A 26,827-nucleotide genomic window follows, 5' to 3' on the forward strand; every position below is an offset into this window, starting at 1 on the left:
CCAGGCTGGAGTGCTGTGGTGTAATCTCAGCTCATTGCAACCTCTGCCTCTCAAACTCAAGTGATTCTCCTGCCCCAGCCTCCCAAGTAGCTGGGATTACAGGCATTTGCCACCATACCCAGCTAATTTTTGTATTTTTAGTAGAGACAGTGTTTCACTATATTAGCCAGGCTGGTCTCAGAATCCCGGGCTCCAGAGACTCAGTGCTGTAATTATGGGCATGAGCCACCATTCCTGGCCTGTTTTAATAGCAAAGTGGTGGGGCTGATGCAATTGGGAGTGACTGGGAGGTCCCAAAGCTAAGGGGTAGGGGGGAGGATTCTGGCTTCTGCTCTGACCTAGGAAGGATGTGATCACCCTTTTACTTCAAAAGGCCCCTTTGGTCCCTGTGTCAAGAACACAGGGGTGGTGGATCGAAGTGGGGAACCCAGTCTAGAGCAGGGGCCTGGGGACCCAGTATCCTTTTCCCTCACAGGCATGAGGTCCACCAGGAACCAGGCTCCAGGCAGGGGGGCAGTCCCCTTCTTCCATGCTGGTGGCCTTGCAGAGCATCTGGACTCTGGCTCTGCCTCTAACTGGGATTCCTCTACATCGGCTCTGTGTGCCTCAATTACCCCAGATGTAGAATTGGAACTAAACCCGCATCATGGGGGAAAGGCTCCATGTAATACAAGTTCATGCTCCTGCTGCCTTGTGGTCAGAATGTAGGCTGAGGAAGAGAAGAGCTCCCAGGGTGGGGCTTTGGCTTGGCTGAAGAATCACTTGCCTAGTTATTCGCCTACACGGTGAGTGGGATCTGGTGGGGGTGCCAAAAAATGGATTCAACTGGCAGGGAAGGCATTGAGGCTGCTTCCTGCCCCCAGCAGCAGGGCCTCTGGGCTCCCTAGATGATAAGTGAGACCACCTGCCCCTGCACCTTCTCCACCAGCCCAGCAACAACAGAGTGTGCAATATTCCTCTTCCCACTCCACTCCCACGTGAGCCAAGATCTCCCTGATCATTCAGATCCCACAGGCTTGACCCTACTCTACATATTGAGAAAGTTTCAGTCCTCTCTTCAACTGCAGAAATTTTCTAGACCTGTTGGTCAGGCACAGTGGCTCATGCCTATAATCCCAGCACTTTGGGCAGATCACTTGAGGGCAGGAGCTGGAGACCAGCCTGGCCAACATGGTGAAACCCCGATTCTACTAAAAATACAAAAATTACCTGGGCATGGCAGTGAGTACATGTAGTTCCAGTTACTCCAGAGGCTGAGACAGGAGAATCACATAAACCCAGGAGGCAGTGGTCGCAGTGTCAAGATAGTACTATACTTGAGCCTGGGAAACAGAATGAGATTCTGTCTTAAAAAACAAAACTACTTCCTACACCTTCCAGCTCCTGTTCTTGGCATCCCCACACACAGGCCCCATGCTGCCCAAGACCCAAAGGGTAGATCAAGCATGACATCAGATATCTGTGTTCTCAAAATAGGGCAGCTTGTTTCTGTCACAGCCTCACTCATCACCTTCTCTGTCATGCTGGCCTCTGTCCTCCTCCACCTCATTATGGGATTTCCTAGAACAAGGACAGCCCCTCCCTGAGAAGCACCCCCAGGCTCTCCATGGCAGAGCTCTTCCTGGGGACCTGTGAGCTCCCCCTCTGCAGCCAAAGGAAGCATGGCTTGGCCAGGCACAGCGACTTGTCCTGTGCATTCCCTCTAGGAACTACTCAATGGTGGTGATGCTGCCACTGCTGCCTGTGGGGGATGAGCCCCTGGACATGGCCTGGGTGACCAGGTACCTGGTGGAGGAGAAGCTGCTGCAGCTGCTCTGAAAGCTGTCCAGGGCTAATGTGCTGGCTGAGTTCTATCGGCTCTGACGCTGCCTGCTGCAGAGTCCCTGGGAGTGTGAGTCCTGCCCTGGCCTGTGCCGCCCTCCTCCCTGAGAGCCCCCTGCCCAGTGGGCACAGCAGCAGGGCCATGCAGGGGCAGGTACTGTGGGGGCACAGGGAAGCCTGCAGAGGCTCATGGCATCACAGTGCCAGGCCCAGAGCTTACTGGATTTCCCAAGGTCCTATGGGACTAGGGCTGAGGCTACACATCCTGCTTTTGTCCAGAATGTAAGGCCTGGCTCAGCAGAGGAGTATAGTCAGCCATTCAGGGCTTTAGGCCAGCTCCCACTCTGTGGGCTCTGCTAGAGCAGAAGGCAGACCTCCCATTACTGCCGGAAGGGCACTAATTGAGTTCATACTTGCATGTAAGGGGTGACCTGTAGCCAAGGGTGGTGCTGGGATGACTGGCTCTGGGCTCGTGGGGAGTATGTGTGCAGTTCAGGTGAGTCGGCTAACCTCTGTGGACTCGGATTCCTCCACTGTGAAATGCAGGTAACAACGTGGCTCACTCACATGAGTAAGGGGCATGTATGGTTCTTAATGCACGAGGGAGCCCCTCATGTCCGTGGGGGAGCCACAGTACCCAGGCTTGGCAAGGAGTGGTTTATCTGTGTGGGACTCACACGGAGGCCTAGGGCTCCCTAGAAGCGTGGGTGCAGTCATGTCTAAGCAGCGAGCTGATGTTGTAGAAAACAGCCTGGTCTTCAAGTTGTGTGTGTGACCATGGGCTTCTCTGTGCCCCTCAGTTCTGACAGCTGACCATGGGGTTGGCAGTGCCTTCCTCGGGATGCTGGCCCACGCCATCAGGTGCCTGGTTGTGCACCATAGATGGTGCTTCCCTGCCATGGGCATGAGCACCCCCAAGGTGCAGCTAAGGGTCCGCACTGGCTTGACTGGCCAGACCTGTTCCTTCACAGGCCATCTCTTCCCTCCCCTAAAGAGGGCAGGTCTGCAGGACACTGCTGTCATGTTTGAGGGAGCCGTTGGCTATCCACATAAGCAGTGAATGTTTTTTTCTTCCTAGGAGCTTCCTTGAGTGTTTTTTTCCCCCCTAGTAGCTTCCTTGAGATTAAATGGATGACTCGTATGATCTGTTGTGGTTTTTTTTTTGAGACTAGGTCTCACTCTGTTGCCATGGTTGTAGTGCAGTGGTGCGATCTTGGCTCCCTGCACCCTTGACCTCCTGGGTTCAAATTATCCTCCTTCCTCAGCCCGCAAAGCCCTGAGATGGCTTAGCACCACTGTGCCTGGCCGATCTGTGAATTTTAAGTGCACGATTCAGTGGATTCTAGTTTGTTCAGAGTGGTGCATGCCTCACCACAATAGATTTTAAAACATTTTTATTATCCTAAAATGAAACCCTGCAGCTACCAGTCTGCCTGCTGTGTCCATGACTGTGCCTGCCCTGGACATCTGATGTAAACAGAAGCATAGAATATGTGGCCTCTGAACTAGTCTTTGTTACTTAGCACAGCACTTTTGTAGCAGGTCTCAGGACTTTATTCCTTGTTAGGGCTGAATTGATTGTAGCCCTTCAGCTCATGTCATCCTGAAGCTGGTGGGGGATCGCTGGGCCTCTGGATGCTGCACCAGAAGAGGGGGACTCCTGGCCTCAGGGCAGGCTAAGTTGGGGCTCTAGGCATCGGGGTGCCCAGCAGACATTGAGCTCTCACTGTGGTGGGTGGAGCTGGCTCCACTCACACTGCCTTTGGGGCTGCTTCTCCCCAGACCATACCCTGGTGGCAGGGGCCCAGTACATGGTGACTTTTGACAGCGGGGTGTGGAACCTTAGCACCCAGTGCGGCAGGAGAGGCAGGTGGCCTGCTGGCTCTGCGGAAGTCTTTGCAGGCCCAGGGTTGGGGGAAGTCTCCTGCTGAGGCCGATGTATGTGGGGGAGCCACATGGTCCAGTGGGGAAGCTGCATGGTCCAGTGGGAGGCCCGAGTCTTGTGTCTGTCCCACCAGGTGGATGGTGACTGCAGGGCCACCGAGAAGACTCAGCAGGCCTGCCCAAAACAGAGTCCCACCTGCCAGGCCTTCTTCCAGGACACTCACTCCAGCTTGGGGAACTGCTTCTGGATGGTGAGTGTGAGCCTGATCCCTGGGGCACAGAAAGCCCTTTCCCCCATCTAGCCTAGGCCCCTCTTCCATGCCACTACTGAGCATAGGGACAGTGAATGGGTGGCCCTAATTTCAGATGGACCCTGCAGCATTCCTCAGCCTGTGTGTGCAGGACCCCCATAGCACCTGGCAGCCATCTACATCCACCTGTGTGCCCGCAGCTTCATGCCCCTGGCCCCTCCTCCACAGTGTGGTAAGCTGCCCCAGCCAGCTGGCATTCTGCCCTCTGTCTGGCATCTGCCTTCCAGCCAGAGGGAAAACCCATCTCTCTTGCCAGAGAGGACAAATAATTGTCATTCAAGGAGGTAGGAGTCCAAACAAAACATTTATAGCCTGACACAGCTTGGATGTGTGTCCCTTCCAAATCTCACTTTTGTTAGAGGTGGTACATCCATCATGGATGGCTTAGCACCCTCCCTTTGGTGAAGCATGAGTTCTTGCTTTATTAGTTCACATTAGAGCAGTTTATTTATAAAGACCCTGGCACCTCCTCTCTCTCTCTTTGTACCCACTTATGTTTCTGCCATGATTATAAGCTTCCTGAGGCTTCCAGAAGCCAAGCAGATGCTGGAGCTGTGCTTGTACAGCCTATAGAACAGTGAGTCAATTATCTCTCTTATTTATGAACTGCCCAGGCTGGAATGTAGTGGCACAATTTCATCTCACTGCAATTTTCACCTCCCAGGCTCAAGCAATACTACTGCCTCGGCCTCCCAAAAACACAGGCATGTATTTTAGTAGAGACGGGGATCTGATGTATTGGCCAGGCTGGTCATGAATTCCTGACCTCTGGTGATCCACCTGCCTCGGCTTCCCAAAGTGCTGGGATGATGGGCATGAGCCACTGTGCCCAGCCTCACTAGGGATTTGAATGTCCACCACCATTTAGGGAAAATGCTCAGCCCCTGTTTTTCCTCTGTTCTCATACCACAAAAATCATCATCAACAAAGAAGATGACTTCTGTGAGCAAATGTGTGGGGGTTTGTCCCCACTACCAGGTTGGATCTCTAATTTAGTTCTAACACTATCTATTTTGAGATTCTTTAGCCAGTGCTGCATATGATTGCCACAGCTAAAACCCAACTAAAAGGGCATAGACGTCAGTGGCAACAAGAGGAGTGGACTTTCAAGAGCTTCAGATGCCAGAATTAGCGGCTGCCATTCACAGACATTTAAAACTTAATGAATTCAATGACAGAAGAGAAAATTAATCAATTGGAAAATATGACAAAGGGAGGATGAAATGAGAGGATCCAACATGTCTCAAAGAAATTCCAGGCCAGGTGTGGTGGTTTATCCCTGTAATCTCAGCACTTTGGGAAGCCAAAATGAGTGGATCATGTAAGGTCAGGAGTTCAAGACCAGCCTGGCCAACATTGTGAAACCCCGTCTCTACTAAAAAGACAGAAATTAGCCAGGTGAGGATGTGTGCTCCTGTAATTCCAGCTACTAGGGAGGCTGAGGCAGGAGAAATGCTTGAACTCAAGAGGTGGAGTTTGCAGTGAGCCGAGATCTCACCACTGCACTCTAGCCTGGTGACAGAGTGAGAGTCTGTCTCAAAAAAAAAAAAAAATTTCCAGAATGAAAACAGACAGGATCAAGACCCTTTAGAGTCAGGAGGCACAATCCCCAATATAATAAATCCATCCATACCTAGACCCGTCAAAGCAAAATTGCAGAAAAGACAAAGAAAAGGTCCTAAAAGCTACTGAGGAGGGTGGAAAGAAGAAAGAACATGTTAACAATTGCTTTTCCATCAGCAGTAACAAGACAGTGGAGTAAGAGAAAGTAAGCATGAGGTTAGAGTTTATACCCAGCTTAACTATTACTCAGTGAAATAACCACTCAGCACTGACTAGAGATCTTTTTACCACAAATGGACACTTACTCAAGGGATACATCCACATGTTTATTTACATACTGTCTGTGTCTGCTTTTCTGCTACAGTGGCAGAGTATTTGCAAAGGAGACCACAGTTTTGCTCTCTGAAAGACTCAATTAGGAAGATGGAAAGATAAGCTACAGATTGGGAAAAACATTTACAAACCACCTATCAGACCAAGGACTCATCTGTCTCTATATAAAGAACTCAAAGCTGAAAAGTAGGCCAGGTGCAGTGGCTCACCCTTGTATTCCTAGCACTTTAGGAGGCTGAGGCGAGATGGCTTGAATCTAGGAAGTCAAGGCTGCAGTGAGCCATGATTATACTCCTGGCTGCATGACAGAGTGAGACCTTGTCTCACAAAACAAACGTCCAAAGTAAAAAATGGGAAATAAATCCATAAACAATGTTTGTACTCCCAGCCATAGAGAAAGAAGGTAGTGCTACACACCTGAGCCCTGTGAGTTCCGGCATGGGTTGGTGAGTTCTGGCATGGGTTTTTGAGTTCCTGGGACTCCGCAGCATAAAGCATTCGTTGAACATCCAAATGGCCAGGTTGTGATTTCAGCATCCACTTACGAGTGTACTAGAAAAAGCACTGTTCTAGTACCAAAAAGGTGGTGGCTGCTGAGAATAAAGCTAGGCTTAGAGGCAGGAATCAATGTCATGGTCTGCCACCAGGTCCGCTTGGGAAGCAGCCTTGGACTCACGAAGTGCCAAGACAGTTGGTGTGGCTCCACGGGAAGCTTGGAGAATCTGGGAATCAAGCAAGAGCACTCGTTGTTCTGACTGTGTAAATACAAAACTGTCAGCTACTACAGCCATCAACAGAACATCTGGCAGAACAAGCAACTCAGATTTATAGCCACAAGGCACCAATGGACTATTATCTGTGGTTAAGGTCTTCTCTCTTCCTCTTAAGATTATTAATTAATTAATTATTTATTTATAGACTGAGTCTTGCTATGTGACCCAGGCTGGACTGCAGTGGCACAATCTCGGCTCACTGCAACCTCCGCCTCCGAGGTTCCAGCAATTCTGCCTCAGCCTCCTGAGTAGCTGGGATTACAGTCATGTGCCACCACACCCAGCTAATTTTTTGTGTTTTTAGTGGAGACAGGATTTCACCATGTTGGCCAGGATGGTCTCAAATGTCGGACCTCATAATCCATCTGCCTCGGGCTCCCAAAGTGTTGGGATTACAGATGTGAGCTACCATGTCCAGCTGGGTTTATTATTACATATTTTTAGTCAAGGGCTAAATTCTTCCCCTCTCTTGGACACCAGCGAAGTATTTAAGAAAAGCAGTCACCAATTACAGTTAAATTTTAGAGGACAAATTACAAGGTTTGTTATAAGTTACAACATAAAACCATGTTATGAACTCTCATAAGAAAAAGAGGAAGAAATTAAGACACTTTTTATTATCTTTTTGAGACAGGGTCTTGCTCTGTCTTCCAGGCTGGAGTACAGTGGTGTAGCCTCCCAAGTATTTGGGATTACAGATGTCCGCCACCACGTTTTTGTATTTTTAGTAGAGATGGGGTTTCATCATGTTGGCCAGGCTGGTCTTGAACTCCCGACCTCATGTGATCCTCCCACCTTGCACCCAACCAGAGAAATTAAGACATTCTCAGATTAAAAAAAGCTGAGAGAGTTTATTACATTGGGACCTACCCTGCAAGAAATGCTAAAGGGAGTCCTTCAAGTCAAAACAAAAGGATGCTAGGTGGACATTTGAAGCCACATATAAAGACCTGTATTATTGGAATTTTGATTTTTCTCTCTAATTTTAATTATTTTATTGGATTTAAAAGAGATGTATCACCATAAGTGTATGTTAAATATATAATTTATAAAACACAAATTAGGCCTCGTGGCATGCACCTGTAGTCTCAGCTATGGATGATCACTTGAATCCAGGGGCTTGAGGTTACAATGAGCTATGACAGTGCCATTGCACTCCAGCCTGGGTGACAGAGTGAGACCCTCTCTCTAAAATATAGATATACTTTGTAACATCAACAACATAGGATGGGCAGAGCTGTTAAGGAGTAGAGTATTTGTATGTGATTGAACTTACTAGTTTAAAATCAATTGTTATAACTTCAGGATGTTTTATATAATCCTCATGGTAATTACAAAGAAAATATAGAATGTACAAAAAAGGAAATGAGAATGGATTCTAAGTGTGTCACACAAAAAAATTAAACACAAAGGAAGGCAGAAGGAATGAAATGAGAGAGAAAACAAACCATAGGCCATTCAGAAAACAATCCACAGAGTGGCACCAGGAAGCCCTGTAAATGGCGTGCTGGAGTCCTCCCAGAGCAACTGCTCACTGAGTCCTTGGCTGTGGGCCTCATGGCACAGTCATCCACCAGCGTAGTGAGTTTTTTCAGATGATAGTCTTTAAAAATGCCAATGAATTATACAATTCTACAATCAAAAAACTGTAAGAGACTTACATATTGGTTGAAAGTGAAAGGATGAAAAAAGATATTCCACGAAAATGGTAACCAAAAAAAAAAAAGGAGGAGCTAGACTAATCTCAGACTAAATAGACTTAAGGTCAAAGCTATTTTAAGAGATAGTAACAGTTAATTCACCAAAAAGATGTAATGTTATAAATGTGCATGCAATGCACCTCAGAGTTTCTAAATAAATGAAGCAAACACCGACAGTTCTACGATAACAGTAGGTGACATCAACATGTCACTTTTTTTTTGAGAAAGAATCTGACTCCGTTGCCCAGGCTGAAGTGCAGTGGCATGAGACAGGTCACTGCAACCTCCTGGATTCAAGTGATTGCTGTGCCTCAGCCTCATAGTAGCTGGGATTACAAGTATATGCCACCACACCCAGCTCTTTTTAGTAGAGACAGGGTTCACCACATTGGGGCTGGTCTCAAACTTCTGACCTCAAGTGATCCACCTACCTTGGCCTTTCAAAGTGCTGGGATTACAGGCATGAGCCACTGTGCCTGGCACAATAACTCACTTTCAGTAATGGATAAAACACCCAGACAGAAGATCAAGAAGGAAACAGGGCTTGAACAATACTACAGATGAATTGGACTTACCAGACATACACAGATGAGTTCCCCCAGCAGAATATACATTCTTCAAAGTACATGTGGAATGTTCTCTGGGAAAGATCATATATTAGGCCTGAAAGCAAGATTTAATACATTTTAAATGGCTGAAATTATAATAGCAGAAGGAAAACAAGAATATTCACAAATCTATGGGAACTAAACAACATACTACAAAACTGTGGATCAAAGAAAAATAATAATGAAAATTAGAAAGTATTTTGAGACAAATACAACATACCAAATCTTATGGGATGCAGCAAAAGCAGTGCTATGAGGGAAATTTATAGCTGTACATGCTTACATTAAAGAAAGCTGGCCAGGGGCTGTGGCTCACACCTGTAATTCCAGCACTTTGGAAGGCCGAGGCAGGCAGATAACCTCATGCCAGGAGTTCAAGACCAGCCCGGCTAACATGATGAAATCCTGTCTCTACTAAAAACATAAAAATTAGCCAGGCGTGGTGGCAAGCACCTGTAATTCCAACTACTTGGGAGGCAGAGGCAGCGGAATCACTTGAACCTATGAGGAGGAAGTTGTTGAGATTGCACCACTGCACTCCAGCCTAGGTGACACAGCTAGACTCCATTTCCCCTAACCTCCCCCCCACCACAAACATACACAAAAAGCAGCAGCAGCAGCCAGCCATAGTGACACTGTTCTATAATCCCAGCTACTTGGAAGGCTAAGGCCAGGAGATTGATTGAGTTCAGGAGTTTGAGACTAACTCAACAAGTGACAAGACACTCTGTCAAATAAAAGAAAAAGGAAAAGCTCTTAAACCCAAATCCAAACTTTGTACCTTAAATTATTAGAAAAAGAACAGCCTAAACCCAAAGCTAGGAGAAAAAAGGAAATAATATGGGTTAGAACAGAACTAAATGAAATAGAATATGGAAAAACTGACCTATAACTACCAAAGAGATTGAATCAGTAACCAAAAACTTGACAAGAAAGACAAATACAAGAACAGATGGCTTCATGGGTGACTTGTACCAAACATTTACAGAACCAATACCAATTCTGCTCATCTTCCAAAATCCTGAGGAAAGAATACCTCCAAACTCATTCTGTGAGGCCAGCATTACTGATACCAAAGGCAGACAAAGCAGCAGAAGAAAACACACCACTATATCCGATCAATGCAGATGCAAAAGTGCTCAAGAAAATACTAATAAGGAGAATTCAACAGCGTCATAGATGAATTATACAACATGATCAAGTGAGATTTATTCCTGGAATGCAAATGTGGTTAACATATAAACATCAGTGTAAGATATCACATTAACAGAATGAAGGAAAGAAAACATAATTTTTTTCAATTAGTACAGAAAAAGCATTTAACAAAGTTTACTATCCTTTGATGATTCAAAACATACTGACTAGAAATTGAAACAATCTCAATGTAATAAAGGTAATATGAGCAACCTTTAGTTAATATCATTCTCAATGATGAGAGACAAAGTTTTCCAAGTTGAGGAATAAAACAATGATGCCTGCTTTCATAATACTGGAAATCCTAGCCAGAGCTATTAAGAAAGAAAGGAGAAAGGTGTCCAAATTGGAAAGGAAGAAGTAAAATTTTCTCTGTTAACAAATGACATGATCTTTTTTGTAGAAAATCCTGAAGACTGAACAAAATAAACTGTTAGAACTAATAAGTTGTCCAAGTTTCAGGATTATGAAATCAACATACAAAAGTCCGTTGCATTTCTACACACTAACAGTCAACAATCCAAGAAGGAAATTAAGAAAACCGTTCCTGCTGGCTTTGTTGTGGATGCCTATAGTCTGAGCTACTTTGGAGGCTGTGGCAGGAGAATCGCTTGAGCCTGGGAAGTCAATGATGTCAGTTTTTATAACGATTATGCCTGTGAATAGCCACTGTACTCCAGCCTGGGCAACATAGTGAGACACCATCTTAAAAAAAAAAAAAGTCAGTTTACAGTAGCATAAAAAAAAAAATAGGAATAAACTTAACCAGGAGGCAAAGACTTTGGCAGGATTTAAAGTTCCAGAGACTGGTTGTGAAACAAATGTAAAGTCAAATGGTATTTATAGATTTGTAAAGCTTAGTTTCATTAAGATGTCAATACAGAGGATCCAAGATGGCCCATTAGGAGCAGCTCAGGATTGCAGCTCCCAGTGAAAGTGCAGCGGGTGAGTGGATGCTGTATTTTGAGATGGATTTCTATTGCCCACAGACCAGGAGATTCCCAGGTGGAGGAGCCCCATGGGTTGCCAGCACAGCTGGTTTGGCCGGTGTGGCTGTTTTGGCTGGCATGGCTGTTTTGGCAGCACCCTGGGGCAGCAGTTATCTGTACAAAATACATGGGTCTGGGCACCATTTTACCTGGTGATTGGAACTCCGGGAAGGCAGAGTCACCCATTCATCTGATTAAAAAGGGGACTGAAACAGGGAGCCAGGCCAGGAGATTCCTGGGCAAAAAAGTGCCATGAATCTCAGCATTGCTGTTTCAGCCAGCACAGTGGGTCACCACAGGGGAAATCACAGATCCCAGCTCCTTTTCAACAGGCGACTGGAACACCTGGGAGAGAGTTGACCGTTCAACTGAAAAAAAGGCTCTGAGACAGGGAGCCAGGGGATCAGGCTTGGCTGGTCCCACCCCCACAAAAAAAAACCCAGCAATTGGAAATGCTCTGGGTTGAGAGTTTGACAGCAAGCACAGCTGAACCTGAGAAGGTCCACCTCTGTGGGGGAAGGGTGTCCACCATTACCGAGGCAGTCCACCACTACGGAGGTAGTCTGCCATTGCTGAGGCAGCCCACCATTGCCAAGGCAACCCACCATTACAGAGAGAGTCTGCCTTTACAGAGGTGGGCCACCATTGCCTAGGCAGTTCTAATTATTCCCGTATAAACAGGACCGTGGGGAAGTTCACACGGCAGCAGGGTGAGATGTGTGTATGGTGTGTAAATAACAGTAAGAAACTTACAGAAGCAGGCTGTGGACTTTCGGAATTACCAACAGGAATGAGGAAAGAAGAAAACTGGAGTTTCCAGTCTCTGAGTTCTACCTGATGTCACCCTTGATTGGTTTTCGGAACTGTGTTGGTCTTCGTAACGTATCTGACTACGAGCTGATTTTTCTTTCTTGCCTTCATTTTAATTAGCCCAAAATTAAGTTTTAAAGACTTTCTATCACAATTTAAATCCGTAGACAACAGAAGGGGGTTTAAAATGACCCTTTTTTCAGTTGATCTGAAAGTTGTGATTAGATGATTAAAAAGAAACATTTGAGGATGGACTTGATTATTTCAGTAAAATACTATAATTTGCAAAAAAAAAAAAAAAAAAAATGGTCTCCAGGTTTATCCATGTCCCTACAAAGGACATAAACTCATCGTTTTCGATGGCTGCATAATATTCCATGGTGTATATGTGCCATCTGCAGGCAGATGGTGACTAGGCTGCCTCCTCACTGGGCAGGGCAGCCCTGGAAAAAAAAGGCAGCAGCACAACAAAAACTCATTAATAAAGCCCTAACTCCCTGGGACAAAGCACCTGGGGAAAAAAAGGGGGTTTGTCAGTTCTGCTGCAGCTAACTTAAACGTACCTGCTGAGCAGCTCTAAATGAACAACGGAGCTCACAGCTCAGCACTGGAGCTCCTATAAAGGACAGAATGTCTCCTAAAGCAGCTCCCTGAATCCCATATATGCAAACAGTCACCTCATAAAAGATAGCTCAGACTGACATTTGGTGGGTATCCTTCTGAAACAAAGACAGCAGAAGAAGAAACTTCTGCTATCTTCTGCTACCTTACTGTTAAGATAGCAACCCTTACTGTTCTGCAACCACTGCAGGTGAACCCCAGGCAAGCAGGACCTGGAGTGGACCTCAGCAGTCCTACAGCAGAGGGGCCAGACTGTTAGAAGACAAAATAAGCAACAGAAAGAAATAACTTCATATCAACAAACTGAATTTCCACTCAGAGACCCAATCTGAAAGTCAACAACTACAAAGATGACAGGTGGATAAATCCGCAAAGATGGGAAGAAACCAGCTCAAAAAGGATAAAAACACCAAAAACCAGAAAGCCTCTCCTCCTACAGTAGATCACAACTCCTCATCAGCAAGAGAACTAGGCTGGATGGAGAATGAGTGTGATGAATTGACAGAATCAGGCTTCAGAAGGTGGGTAATAAGAAACTTCTGTGAACTACAAGGACATGTTCTAACCCAACACAAAAATCTAAGAACTTTGAATAAAGATTTGATGAAACAGATACTGGAGAGGATGTGGAGAAATAGGAACACTTTTACACTGCTGGGGGTTGTGTAAATTAGTTCAACTATTGTGGAAGACAGTGTGGCAATTCCTCAAGGACCTAGAAATAGAAATTCCATTTGACCCAGCAATCACATTACTGGGTATATATCCAGAGGATTATAAATCGTTCTGCTATGAAAACATATGCACACGAATGTTCATTGCAGCACTGTTTACAATAGGAAAGACCTGGAACCAACCCAAATGCCCATCGATAATAGTCTGGACAGGGAAAATGTGGCACATATACACCATGGAATATTATGCAGCCATCGAAAACGATGAGTTTATGTCCTTTGTAGGGACATGGATAAACCTGGAGACCATCATTCTCAACAAACTTACACAAGAACAGAAAACGAAATACTGCATGTTCTCACTCATAGGTGGGTGTTGAATAATGAGAATACATGGACACAGGGAGGTGAGCACTACCCACTGGGGTCTGTTGGGAATAGGGGAGGGACAGTAGGGGGTGGGGAGTTGGGGAGAGGTAGCATTGGGAGAAATGCCACATATAGGTGAAGAGGGGGAAGGCAGCAAATAACACTGCCACGTGTGTACCTATGCAACTATATTGCATGTTCTTTACATGTACCTCAAAACCTAAAATGCAATTAAAAAAAAGATTTGATGAAATGATAATGAGAATAGACAATTTAGAGAGGAATATAAGTGAATTGATGGAGATGAGAAACACAGCACGAGAAATTTGCAAAGCATACACAAGTTTCAACAGCCAAATTACCAAGCAGAAGAAAAGATATCAGAGGTCAAAGATCAACTCAATGAAATAAAACGAGAAGGCAAGATAGGAGAAAAAAGTGTAAAAAGGAATGAACGAAGTCTCCAAGAAATATGGGACTGTGTGAAAAGACCTAATCTACGTTTGATAGGTGTATCTGAATGTGACAAAGAGCATGAATCCAAGCTGGAAAATACTCTTCAGCATATTATCCAGGAAAACTTTCCCAACCTAGCAAAGGAGGCCAATATTCAAGTCCAGGAAATACGAAGAACACCACAAAGATATTCGTCAAGAAGAGCAACTCCAAGGCACATAATCATCAGATTCACCAGGGTTGAAATGAAGGAGAAAATGCTAAGGGCAGCCAGAGAGAAAGGTCAGGTTACCCACAAAGGGAAGCCCATCAGACTCACAGCAGATCTCTCAGCAGAAACTCTACAAGCCAGAAGAGAGTGGGGGCCAATATTTAACATCTTTAAAGAAAACTTTCAACCCAGAATTTCATATCCAGCCAAGCTAAGCTTCATAAGTGAAGGAAAAATAAAATCCTTTGTGAATAAGCAAGAACTCAGAGATTTCATAACCACCAGGCCTGCCTTACAACAGCTTTTGAAAGAGGCACTACACATAGAAAAGAACGACCAGTACCAGCCACTTCAAAAACATACCAAATGCTAGAGCATGAACACAATGAAGAAACTGCATCAACTAATGGGCAAAACAGCCAGCTAGCATCAAAGTGGCAGGATCAAATTCACACATAATGATATTAACCCTAAATGTAAATGGGCTAAATGCCCGAATCAAAAGACACAGACTGGCAAATTGGATAAAAATCCAAAACCCATCAGTGTGCTGTTTCCAGGAAACCCGTCTCACATGCAAAGACAAAGGCTCAAAATAAAGGGATGGAGGAAGATTTACCAAGCAAATGGAGAGCAAAAAGAAGCAGGAGTTGCAATTCTCATCTCTGATAAAATAGACTTCAAACAAACGAAGATTAAAGAAGACAAGGAGGTTATATAAAAGGTAAAAGGACCAATGCAACAAGAAGAGCTAATGATTCTAAATATATGTGCACCCAATACAGAAGCACCTGGATACATAAAGCAAGTTCTTAATGACTTACAAAGAGACTTAGACTCCCACAAAATAATAGTGGAAAATTTTAACACCCCATTGTCAATAATAGAGCAACAAGACAGAAAATTAACAAGGACATTCAGGACTTAAACTCAGACCTGGACCAAGTAACCCTAAAAGACATTTACAGAACTCTTCACCCCAAATCCACAGAATATACATTCTTCTCAGCACCACATCGCACCTACTCTAAAATTGACCACATAATTGGAAGTCAATCACTCTTCAGCAAATGCAAAAGAACGGAAATCATAACAAACAATCTCTCAGACCACAGTGAAATCAAGTTAGAACTCAGAATTCAGAAACTAACTCAGAGCCGCACAGCTCCATGGAAACTGAACAACTGGCTCTTGAATGTTGACTGGATAAACAATGAAATGATGGCAGAAAGAAAGATGTTTTTCAAAACCAAAGGAGAACAAAGACACAACATACCAGAATCTCTGGGACACATATAAAGCAGTCTCTAGAGGAAAATATATAGCAATAAATGCCCACATGAGAAGCAAGGAGTGATCTAAAATTGACACCTTGTCATCAAAAGTGAAAGAGCTAGAGGAGCAAGATCAAAATAACTCAAAACCTAGCAGAAGACAAGAAATAACTAAGATCAGAGCAGAACTGAAAGAGAGACACAAAAAACCCTTTAAAAAATCAAAAAATTCAGAAGCTGTTTTTCTGAAAAGATCAACAAAATAGACCAGTAGCCAGATTAATAAAAAAGAAAAGAGAATAATCAAATAGCTGTAATAAAAAACGATAACAGGGATATCAGTACAGATTCCACAGAAAATCAAACGATCATCAGAGACTATTATAAACACCTCTATGCACATAAATTAATAAACCTGGAAGAAATCGATAAATTCTTGGACACTTGCATCCTTTCAAGCCTAAACCAGGAAGAAGTCAAAACCTTGAATAGACCAATAACAAGGCCTGAAGTTGAGGCAGCAATTAAGAGCTTACCATACAAAAAAAGCCCAGGTCCAGATGGCTTCACAGCTGAATTCTACCAGACCTACAAAGAGAAGCTGGTACCATTTTTTCCAAAACTATTCCAAATAATCCAAAATTAAGAAATCCTTCTTAAATCATTTTATGAGACCAACATAATCCTGATGCCAAAACCCGAAAGGAACTCAGCAAGAAAAGAAAACTTCAGGCCAACATCCATGATGAACCTAGATGCAAACATTTTCAATAAAATACTAGCAAGCTGATTGCAACAGCACATCATAAAGCTTATCCACCATGATCAAGTAGGATTCATCCCAGAGTTGCAAGGCTGGTTCAACATATGCAAGTCTATCAACGTAATTCACCACATAAACAGAACCAAAACCAAAAACTGCATGTTTACCTGAATTGATGCAGAGAAGGCCTTTGACAAAATTCAACAGCCTTTTATGCTAAAAACTCTCAATAAACTAGGAACGTATCTCAAAATAATAAAAGCTATTTACGACAAACCAACAGCCAATATCATACTGAAGGGGCAAAAACTGGAAGCATTCCCTTTGAAATCTGGCACTAGAAAAGGATGCCCTCTCTCACCACTCCTATTCAATATAGTATTGGAAGTTCTAGCCAGAGCAATCAGGCAAGGAAAAGAAACAAAGGGTATTCAAATAGGAAAGAAGGAAGTCAAATTGTCTCTATTTGCAGATGACGTGATTGTATATTTAGAAGACCCCATCATCTCAGCTTAACATCTCATGAAACTGATAAGCAACTTCAGCAAAGTCTCAGGATACAAAATCAATGTGCAAAAATCACAAGTATTCCTATACACCAATAACAGACTTAAAGAGAGCCAAATCAAGAACAAACTGCCATTCACAATTGCTACAAAGAGAATAAAATACCTAGGAATACAACTAACAAGGAACGTAAAAGACCTAGGAGAACTGCAAACGACTGCTCAATGAAGTAAGAGAGGACACAAACAGATAGAGAAAAATTCCATGTTCATGGTTAGGAAGAATCAAGGTCGTGAAAACGACCATACTGCCCAAAGTAATTTACAGATTCAATGCTATCCTTATCAAGCTACCAATGACCTTCTTCACAGAGCTGGAGAAAATTAACTTAAACTTCATATGGAACCAAAAGAGAGCCTGCATCACCAAGTCAATTCTTAACAAAAAGAACACAGCAGGAGGCATCACACTACCAGACTTCAAAGTATACTACAAGGCTACAGTTATCAAAACAGCATGGTACTGGTACCAAAACAGAGATATAGAGCAGTGGAAGAGAATAGAGGCCTTGGAGGCAACACAACATATCTATAACCATGTGATCTTTGACAAATGTGACAAAAGCAATGGGGAAAGGATTCCCTGTTTAATAAATGGTGTTGGGAAAACTGGCTAGCCATTTGCCGAAAGCAGAAACTGGACCACTTTCTGACACCTCACACTAAAATCAACTCCAGATGGATTAAAGACTTAAACATCAGACCTAACAGCATAAAAACGCTAGAGAAACATCTAGGCAAAACCATTCAGGACATAGGCTTAGGCCAGGATTTCATGACCAAAACACCAAAAGCATTGGCAGCAAAAGCCAAAATAGACAAATGGGACCTACTCAAACTCCACCGTTTCTGCATGGCAAAAGAAACATTCGTTAGAGTGAATCAGCAACCAACAGAATGGGAAAAAATTTTTGAGTCTATGCCTCTGACAAAGGGCTGATATTCAGAATATACAAAGAACTAAAACAGATTTACAAGAAAAAAACAAGCTCATTCAAAAGTGGGGGAAGGATATGAACAGGCACTTTACAAAAAAGACATATATGAGGCCAACAGACATATGAAAAAATGCTCATCATCACTGGTCATTAGAGAAATGCAAATCAAAACTATATTGAGATACCATCTCACACCAGTTAGAATGGTGATCATTAAAAAATCTGGAGACAACAGATGCTGGAGAGGATGTGGAGAAATTGGAATACTTTTACACTGCTGGTGGGAGTGTAAATTAGCTCAACCATTGTGGAAGACAGTGTGGCGATTTTTCAAGGACCTAGAAATAGAAATTCCATTTGAACCAGCAATCCCATTACTGGGTATATATCAAAAGGACTATAAATCTTTCTACTATAATGTCACATGCACATGAATGTTCATTGCAGTACTGTTTACAATAGCAAAGACCTGGAACCAACCCAAATGCCCATTAATGATAGCCTGGAGTGGGAACATGTGGCACATATACACCATGGAATACTATGCAGCCATCAAAAATGATGAGTTTTTGTCCTTTGTAGGGACATGGATGAACCTGGAAACCATTATTCTCAGCAAACTGACACAAGAACAGACAAACACCTCATGGTCTCATTCATAGGTGGGTATTGAACAATGAGAACACATGGACCCAGGGAGGGGAGCATCATACACTGGGGTCTTTTGGTGGGAAATAGGGGAGGGACAGTGGGGGGTGGGGAGTTGCGGAGAGATAGCATGGGGAGAAATGCCAGATATAGGTGATGGGGAGGAAGGCAGCAAATCACACTGTTATGTGTGTACCTATGCAACAATCTTGCATGTTCTTCACATGTAACCCAAAGCCTAAAATGAAACAATAAAAAAGATGTCAATATGGTTTAAAGTGATCTACATGTTGAGTGTAATTGCTTGTAAAATCTAAGTGACGTTTTTTCTTCAGTTATAGAAAAATCCATCCTCATAAATTGCATAAAGTTTATATGCAATTTCAAGAAATCCCAAATGGCCGAAGCAATATTGAAAAAGAACAACAAAGTTTGAAGTCTTTATTTTGGAATTTCAAAATGTATTATTAAAATCTACAGTGGTTAAAAGTGTGGTATGGCAGTAAAGACATATAGAGAGACCAGTGGAATGGAATACAGAATGCAAAAGGAAACTCTTACACATACAGTAAAATGAATTCAATAAAAATGCCAAGACTAATCAGGGAAGGGGCAGTCTTTCAACAAGTGGTGTGGGAAAACTAGATATTCACAGGGGAAACAATGAAGTTAAACCCTTAGCTTGTATCATGTTAAAAAAAAAAAGGAAAAGAAAACCTCAATAATGAATCAAAGACTGACGTGTAAGATCTAATACTATACAACTCTTGTTTTTTTGAGATGAAGTCTCCCTCTGTCACTCAGGGTGGAGTGCAGTGGCATGATCTTGGCTCAGTGCCACCTCTGTCTCCCAGGTTCAAGCAGTTCTCTGCCTCAGCCTGCTAAGTGGCTGGGATTACAGGTGCCCACCATTAAGCCTAGCTAATTTGTTTATTTTTTGTAGAGACAGGGCATCTTGGTCAGGCTGGTCTTGAACTCCTCACCTCATGATTCACCTGCCTTTGCCTCCCAATGTGCTAGGATTATAGGCGTGAGCCACCGTTCCCAGCCAACAACTCTTAAAACATAGAAGGAGAGCTTCCTTTGGCAATGATTTCTTGGACATGACACCAAAGGCCCAAACAACAAAAGGAAAAGTAAACAAATTGGATTGCATCAAAGGATACTATTAACTGAGTGAAAAGGCAACCTACAGAATGACAGGATAGATGTGCAAATTACATGTGAAAGAGTTCCCATCTAGAATAGATAAAGCACTCTCACAATGCAACAACAGAAACCCAACTAACGCAGTTCAGAAATGTGCAAAAGACGTGAATAGAGTGTCCTCCAAATAAGAGATGCAAATGGCCAATCAGCACATAAAAAGATGTTCACTATCACTAATTATTAGGGAAACTCAAAGCAAAACCATGTGGAGAGGCTGGGCATGGTGGCTTATGCCAATAACCCCAGCACTCTGAAAGGCCAAGGTGGGTGGATGACTTCAGGTCAGGAGTTTAGGACCAGCCTGGCAGACATGGTAACACCATATCTCTACTAAAAATAGAAAAATTATCTGGGTGTGGTGGCACATGCCTGAAGTCCCAGGTGCTTGGGAGGCTGAGGCAGGAGAATTGCTTGAACCCAGGAGGTGGAAGTTGCAGTGAGCCAAGATTGCACCACTGCACTCTAGCCTGGGTGACAGAGCGAGACTCCATCTCAAAAAAAGAGAAAGAAGAAAATCTACATGGAGAGTCCACCTCAGACTCATTAGGATGGCTGTAATTGATACAGAAAATAAGTGTTAGTGAGGGTGCTGAGCAGTTGGAACCCTTGTGTACTCTTATTGGGAGTTTAAAATGGAGCTGCAGCTATGGAAAACAGTATGGTAATTTATCAAAAATTTAAAAATAGGCCAGTCATGGTGGCTCACACTTGTAATCCCAGCACTTTGTGAGGCCAGGGCAGGTGAATCACTTGAGGCCAGGAGTTCAGAACCAGCCTGGCCAACATGATGAAATTCTGACTCTACTAAAAACACAAAAATTAGCCAGGTGTGGTGGTGCAGGCCTGTAATTTCAGCTACTCGGGAGGCTGAGGGATAAGAATCACTTGAATCCAGGAGGCAGAGGTTGCAATGAGCCAAGATTGCACCACTGCATTCCAGCCTGTGTGACAGAGCAAGACTCTCTTAAAACAAAGAATTACCATATAATCCAGCATTTCCACTTCTGGGCATGTACCCCCTACAATTCAAAGGGCCTCACACATTTATACACTGATGTTCGTAGCAGTGTTGTTGAGAGTAAATTCTGATGTGTGTGAGAAATCATATTGCTGAGAAATCCTATTGGGAGCAGTGGCAAGGGAAACCTATTCAGTGCCCCAAAGCAGAAAACTGCCCATAAAGCAGAAAACTGCTCAAAGCATTATAATACAGTAACCAATGTAAATATGTCTCACGGCAAATGAATTAGTTCTTTGAACACAGCCTTTCCTTTGCTCCCTCATAAAGAGCGGTTTCTAGTTTCTCTTTAACCTATAGTAAACAACCATACACTAGCTGGTTAGTTTACCTTTAACCAATGAAAGAACACAGAGCATTTGCTTATAAAACTTGTCACTGGAAAGTCAATAATAAATACCTAGGTCAGAGTCTGCTCTGGACTCAGCTGGAAATGCTGTGAGACCCCTTGTGCTCCACTCTGAACCCACCTTTTGCTCTCTAGTTTGTGTCTGTTTCTTAATTCCTTCAGTGCCGCCTGGGTTGGGGTCTCCATGGCTCAGCTGATCTTGGCACGGTGAAATTCATAGCAGCTGAAGGATAGCAGCTACCCAAGTGCCCACCAACAGATAAACAAATGTGGTCTCTCCATACAGTCAAATATTATTCAGCCTTAAAAAGGAAGGAAATTCTGACACATGCTAGCACATGGATTAACCTTGAGGACATTACACAAAGTGAAATAAACCTGTCACAAAAAGAGAAATACTATATGATTCCACTTATGTGAAGGACATAATCAGATTCACAGAGACAGAAATTTGAATGGTGGCAGCCAGGAATTGGGAGAGAGCAGTAATGGCTTATTTAATGGGGATAGAATTTCAGTTTGGCAGGATTTAGTGAGTTCCAGAGTTTGGCTGCACAAAAAATATGAATGTACTTACACTGAAGTGTGTACTCTAAAATGGTTATGGTAAATTTTTTGTGTTTTACCACATTTAAAATTTTTCACATTGGAAATGTATATTTATTGAGTACCTTTGTGCTGGGCATGATGATATGATTACAAATACTGTAGTTATAAAAAACACTCCTAGGGAGGTAAAATCCTATGCATAGACAGATAATAATAGACACAGACCCACAGGATTCAGTTAGTAGGCTTTTTAGACAGAGATTATAGGTTTCAGCAGGGAATTAGAAATTATTAAAATTACCAATCACTAAATTTGTAGTTTAGTAATTAATTTAGCCAATCAGTTAATTTACTAATTACTGAAAATTACATACCGAAAAAGAACCAGAATGTAGTAGAAAGAGATGGCAGAAAAGGCCACCTACAGCCCATCTTTTAGACAGTTCTCTTAGCAGATGAGGGATAGAAGGGCACTTCTTGGCCAGATGTGGTGGCTCATGCCTGTAGTCCCAGCTACTCAGGAGGCTGAGACAGGGAAATCACTTGAACCGAGCATTACAGTGAGCTGATATTGCAGCACTGCACTCCAGCCTGGGCAACAGAGTGAAACTCCATCTTTAAAAAATAAATAGCAGGGTACGGTGGCTCATGCCTGTAATCCCAGCATTTTGGGAGGCCAAAACGGGTGGATCACTTGAGGTCAAGAGTTGGAGACCAGCCTGGCCTTACCCCATCTCTATTAAAAATACAAAAATTAGCTGGGTGTGGTAGCAGGTGTCTGTAATCTCAGCTGCTCAGGCGGCTGAGGAAGAATTGCTTGATCCTAGGAGGCAGTGGTTGCAGTGAGCCACTACACTCCAGCCTGGGTGACAGAGGGAGACTCCATCTCAAAAAAATTAAAACCTATCTTTTAAACAGTTCTCCTGGAAAGGAGAAGAAGATGGTGCTATAAGGGCAACTCAGGATTGCAGCTCCCAGTGAAAGCACAGAGGGTGAGTGGATGCCGCATTTCCAGATGGATCTTTATTGCCCACAGACCAGGAGATTCCCAGGTGTAGGAGCCCCACGGGCCACCAGCACAGGTGTTTTGGCCAGTGCCGCAGTGCAGCAGCACTCCATACAAAATACACTGGTCTGGTTGCCCTGTTAAACCGGCAATTTGAGATTTGGAAAGGCAGATTAGCACATCCATCTGATTAAATGGGACTTAAAACAGTAAGACAGGCCAGGAGATTCCCAGGCAGTGACATTGTTTCAGCCAGTGCAGTGGGTTGCCACATGGGAAATCACACAGATTCTGGCGCCCTTTCTGCAGGTGACTGGAACACCTGGGAGAGAGTCACCTGTTCAACTTAAAAAAAAAAAAAGGGCTCTGAGGCAGGGAACCAGGTGATCAGGCTCAACAGGTTCCACCCCCACAAAAACAAGCAAAAAAACCAGCAATTGGAAACACTCGGGGTTGAGAATTTCATGGCAAGCACATCTGAACCCAGGATGGTGCAGCTCAGTGGGGGAGGGGCGTCCGCCATTACTGAAGCACTCCACCCCTACAGAGGTACTCTGCCATTGCTGACGCAGCCTGCCATTGCTGAGGCAACCCACCATAACAGAGAGGGTCCGCCATTACAGAGGGGCCACCATTGCCACAGTAGTTCTAACAACACCCATATAAACAGGACTACAGGGAATTACACACGGAAGCAGGGCAGAGACCATGGCAGCAGGGCAGAGCCCAGAGCATCTCAGCATAGCCACTGCAGAAAGACAGTGACTAGACTGCCTCCTTGCTGGGCAGGACAGTGCAACGGATACTGATAAATAAAGCCCTAACTCCCTGGGACAGAGCACCTGAGGAAAAAATGGGGCTTTATGAGTTCTGCTGCAACAGATTTAAACCTACCAGCCTAGCAGCCCTGAATGAACAACAGAGCTCACAGCTCAGCACTTGAGCTTCTGTAAAGTATAGACTGTCTCCTCAAGCAGCTCCCTGACCCCCGTATATCCAGAGTCACCTCACAAAGGATTGATCAGACTGACATTTGGTGGGCATCATTCTGGGACAAAGATAGTAGAAGAAGAAACTGGTAGCAACCCTCACTGTTCTGCACCTGCTACAGGTGTTTCCCAGGCAAGCAGGGCCTGGAGTGGACCTCAGCAGTCCTACAGCAGAGGGGCTAGACTGTTAGAAGGAAAACTAAGAAACAGAAATGCTTCATCATCAACAATCTGGATGTCCACTCAGAGACCCAATCGGAAAGTCAGCAACTACTCAGACGACAGGTGGATAAATCCATAAAGATAAGAAGAAACCAGTGCAAAAAGAAAAAAAACACCCAAAACTGGAACACCTCGCCTCCTACAAGAAACCACAACCCCTCACCAGCAAGGGAACAAAGCTGGATGGAGAATAAGTGTGATGAAATGACAGAATCACACTTTATAAGGTGGGGAATGAGAAACTTCTGTGAGCTAAAAGAACATGTTCTAACTCAATGCAAAGAAATTAAGAACCTTGAAAAAAACTTTTGAGGAAATGGTAACAAAAATAAACAACTTAGGAATATGAGTTAATTGATGGAGTGAAAAACACAAGAACTTCACGAAGCATGCACAAGTCTCAGCCGAATTGACCAAGCAGAAGAAAGGATATCAGAGGTTGAAGATCAACTCAATGAAATAAAACGAGAAGGCAAGATTAGAGAAAAAAGCACAAAAAGGAAGGAACAAAGTCTCCAAGAAATGTGAGACTATGTGAAGAGACCTAATCCACGTTTGATAGGTGTACCTGAATGTGATGAAGAGAATGAATTAAAGCTGGAAAATACTCTTTAACATATTATCCAGAAAAATTTCCTCAACCTAGCAACGCAGGCCAATATTCAAGTCCAGGAAATACACAGAAGACCACAAAGATATTCCTCAAGAAGAGCAACTCCAAGGCACATAGTCCTCAGATTCACCAGGGTTGAAATGAAGGAGAAAATGCTAAGGGCAGCCAGAAAGAAAGGTCGGGTCACCCACAAAGGGAAGCCTATCAGACTCACAGCAGATCTCTCAGCAGAAACCCTACAAGCCAGAAGAGAGTGGGGGCCGATATTCAACATCCTTAAAGAAAAGAACTTTCAACCCAGAATTTTATATCCTGCCAAACTGAGCTTCAGAAGTGAAGGAAAAATAAAATCCTTGGCAAACAAGCAAGTACTCAGAGATTTTGTTACCACCAGGTCTGCTTTGCAAGAGCTCCTGAAGGAGGCACTACACACAGAAAGGAACAACCAGCACCAGCCATTCCAAAAACATACCAAATGCTAAAGAGCATCAACAAAATGAAGAATCTGCATCAACTAACGGGCAAAACAGCCAGCTAGCATCAAAATGGCAGTATCAAATTCACACATAACAATATTAACCCTAAATGTAAATGGACTAAATGCACCAATCAAAAGACACAGACTGACAAATTGGATAAAAAACCAAAACCTATTTGTGTGCTGTATCCAGGAAACATCTCACATGCAAGGATACACAAAGGCTCAAAATAAAGGGACGGAGAAAGATTTACCAAGTAAATGGACAGCAAGAAAAAGCAGGAGTTGCAATTCTCATCTCTGATAACATAGATTTTAAATCAGTAAAAATCAAAAGAGACAAACAAGGACATTACATAGTGGTAAAAGGATAGATACAACAAGAAGAGCTAATGATCCTAAATATATATGGACCCAATACAAAAGCACCCAGATATATAAGGCAAGTTCTTAATGACTTACAAAGAAACTTAGACTTCCACACAATAATATTGGGAGACTTTAACACTCCACTGTCAATATTAAACAGATCCACCAGACAGAAAATTAACAAGGATATCCAGGACTTGAACTCAGACCTGGAACAAGCAAACCTGATAGACATTTACAAAAATCTCCACCCCAAATCCACAGAATATACATTCTTCTCAGCACCGCATCACACCTACTGTAAAACTGACCACATAATTGGAAGGAAAGCACTCCTCAGCTAATGCAAAACAACTGAAACCATACCAAACAGTCTCTCAGACCATAGTGCAATCAAGTTAGAACTCAGAATTCAGAAACCAACTCAGAACTGCACAGCTTCATAAAAACAGAACAACTGGCTCTTTAATGTTGACTGGATAAACAATGAAATGAAGGCAGAAATAAAGAAGTTCTTCAAAAACAATGAGAATGAAGACAACATACCAGAATCTCTGGGACACATTTAAAGCAGTCTCTGGAGGAAAATACATAGCAATAAGCGCCCACATGAGAAGAGTAGAGAGATCCAAAATTGATACCCTATCATCAAAATTGAAAGAGCTAGAGGAGCAAGATAAAAAAAACTCAAAACCTAGCAGAAGACAAGAAACAACTAAGATCAGAGCAGAACTGAAGGAGATAGAGACACGAAAAACCCTTTAAAAATCAATAAATCGAGAGGACTCAAGATGGTGCTGTGAGAACAACCCAGAATTGAAGCTCGCGGTCAATGCGCAGAAGGGGTGAGTCATGGCTGCATTTCCAGACGGATCTTTGTTGCCCACAGAACGGGGAAATTCCTAGGTATAGAGGAGACACGCGACACCAGGCAGAGGTTTTGGCTGGCGCAGCCGGCGGCCGGTGCGGTGGCGGCCCACGCTGTGGCGGTGCTACACAGCGGTCCGCACAAAGCGTGCTCGTTCGGGTGCCCTGTTGGGCCAGCAACCTGAGACTTGGGAGGGCTGAACTTGAGACTGAATGGGACTTGGACAGTGAGCCAGCCCAGGAGATTCCAGGGTGACCGCTTTTGGGGTAGCGCAGTGGGACAAACAAAACGGCGATTCCAAACGCTCCCCGTGGAGGGGTTCCCTGAGGCTGCAGCTCTGTAGGGGAGGGGCGCCTGCCATTACCGAGGCAAACCACCCCTTCTGAGGTACACGCCCATTGCTGACGCAGCCTGCCGTTGCCGAGGCAATCTGCTACAACAGAGACACTCCACCGCAGGGCGTAGCCCGTGGCAGCAGGGCGGAGACCGCAGCAGAAGGGCAGAGCCTGCAGTAACAGGGCGAACCTCACACCAGTAGGGTGGAGCCTCGGCAGGCAAATAGTGACTAGACTGCCTCCTAGCTGGGCAGGACAGCACGACAAACACTCACAAAGAAAGCCCCCACCCCCACCCCAAGACAGAGCATCTGAA

At 43.9% G+C, this 26,827-nt stretch overlaps 1 long non-coding RNA gene and 1 pseudogene across 3 annotated transcripts in view; one reads left to right on the forward strand and one right to left on the reverse strand.

Moving 5' to 3' along the window:
• Window positions 1-15,886, forward strand: part of LOC128929136 (aldo-keto reductase family 1 member B1 pseudogene) — an 82,612-nt pseudogene extending 66,726 nt beyond the window's left edge. Inside the window, exon 2 of the transcript XR_013523224.1 lies at window positions 1-15,886. This exon is cut by the window's left edge and continues 25,483 nt beyond it. The product of XR_013523224.1 is annotated as an aldo-keto reductase family 1 member B1 pseudogene (transcript).
• LOC108593784 (uncharacterized) overlaps window positions 1-26,827 on the reverse strand; it is a 162,199-nt gene that overhangs the window by 32,721 nt on the left and 102,651 nt on the right. For both annotated transcript variants that reach the window (XR_013523226.1, XR_013523225.1), the window contains exons 7-9: window positions 8,961-9,048; window positions 6,330-6,634; window positions 1,210-1,322 (exon numbers count right to left, since the gene is read on the reverse strand). This is a non-coding gene — a long non-coding RNA (uncharacterized LOC108593784). The remainder of the gene's footprint in view (window positions 1-1,209; window positions 1,323-6,329; window positions 6,635-8,960; window positions 9,049-26,827) is intronic.

Source organism: Callithrix jacchus, chromosome 10, assembly GCF_049354715.1.
Source record: "Callithrix jacchus isolate 240 chromosome 10, calJac240_pri, whole genome shotgun sequence".
Lineage (NCBI taxonomy): Eukaryota > Metazoa > Chordata > Mammalia > Primates > Cebidae > Callithrix > Callithrix jacchus.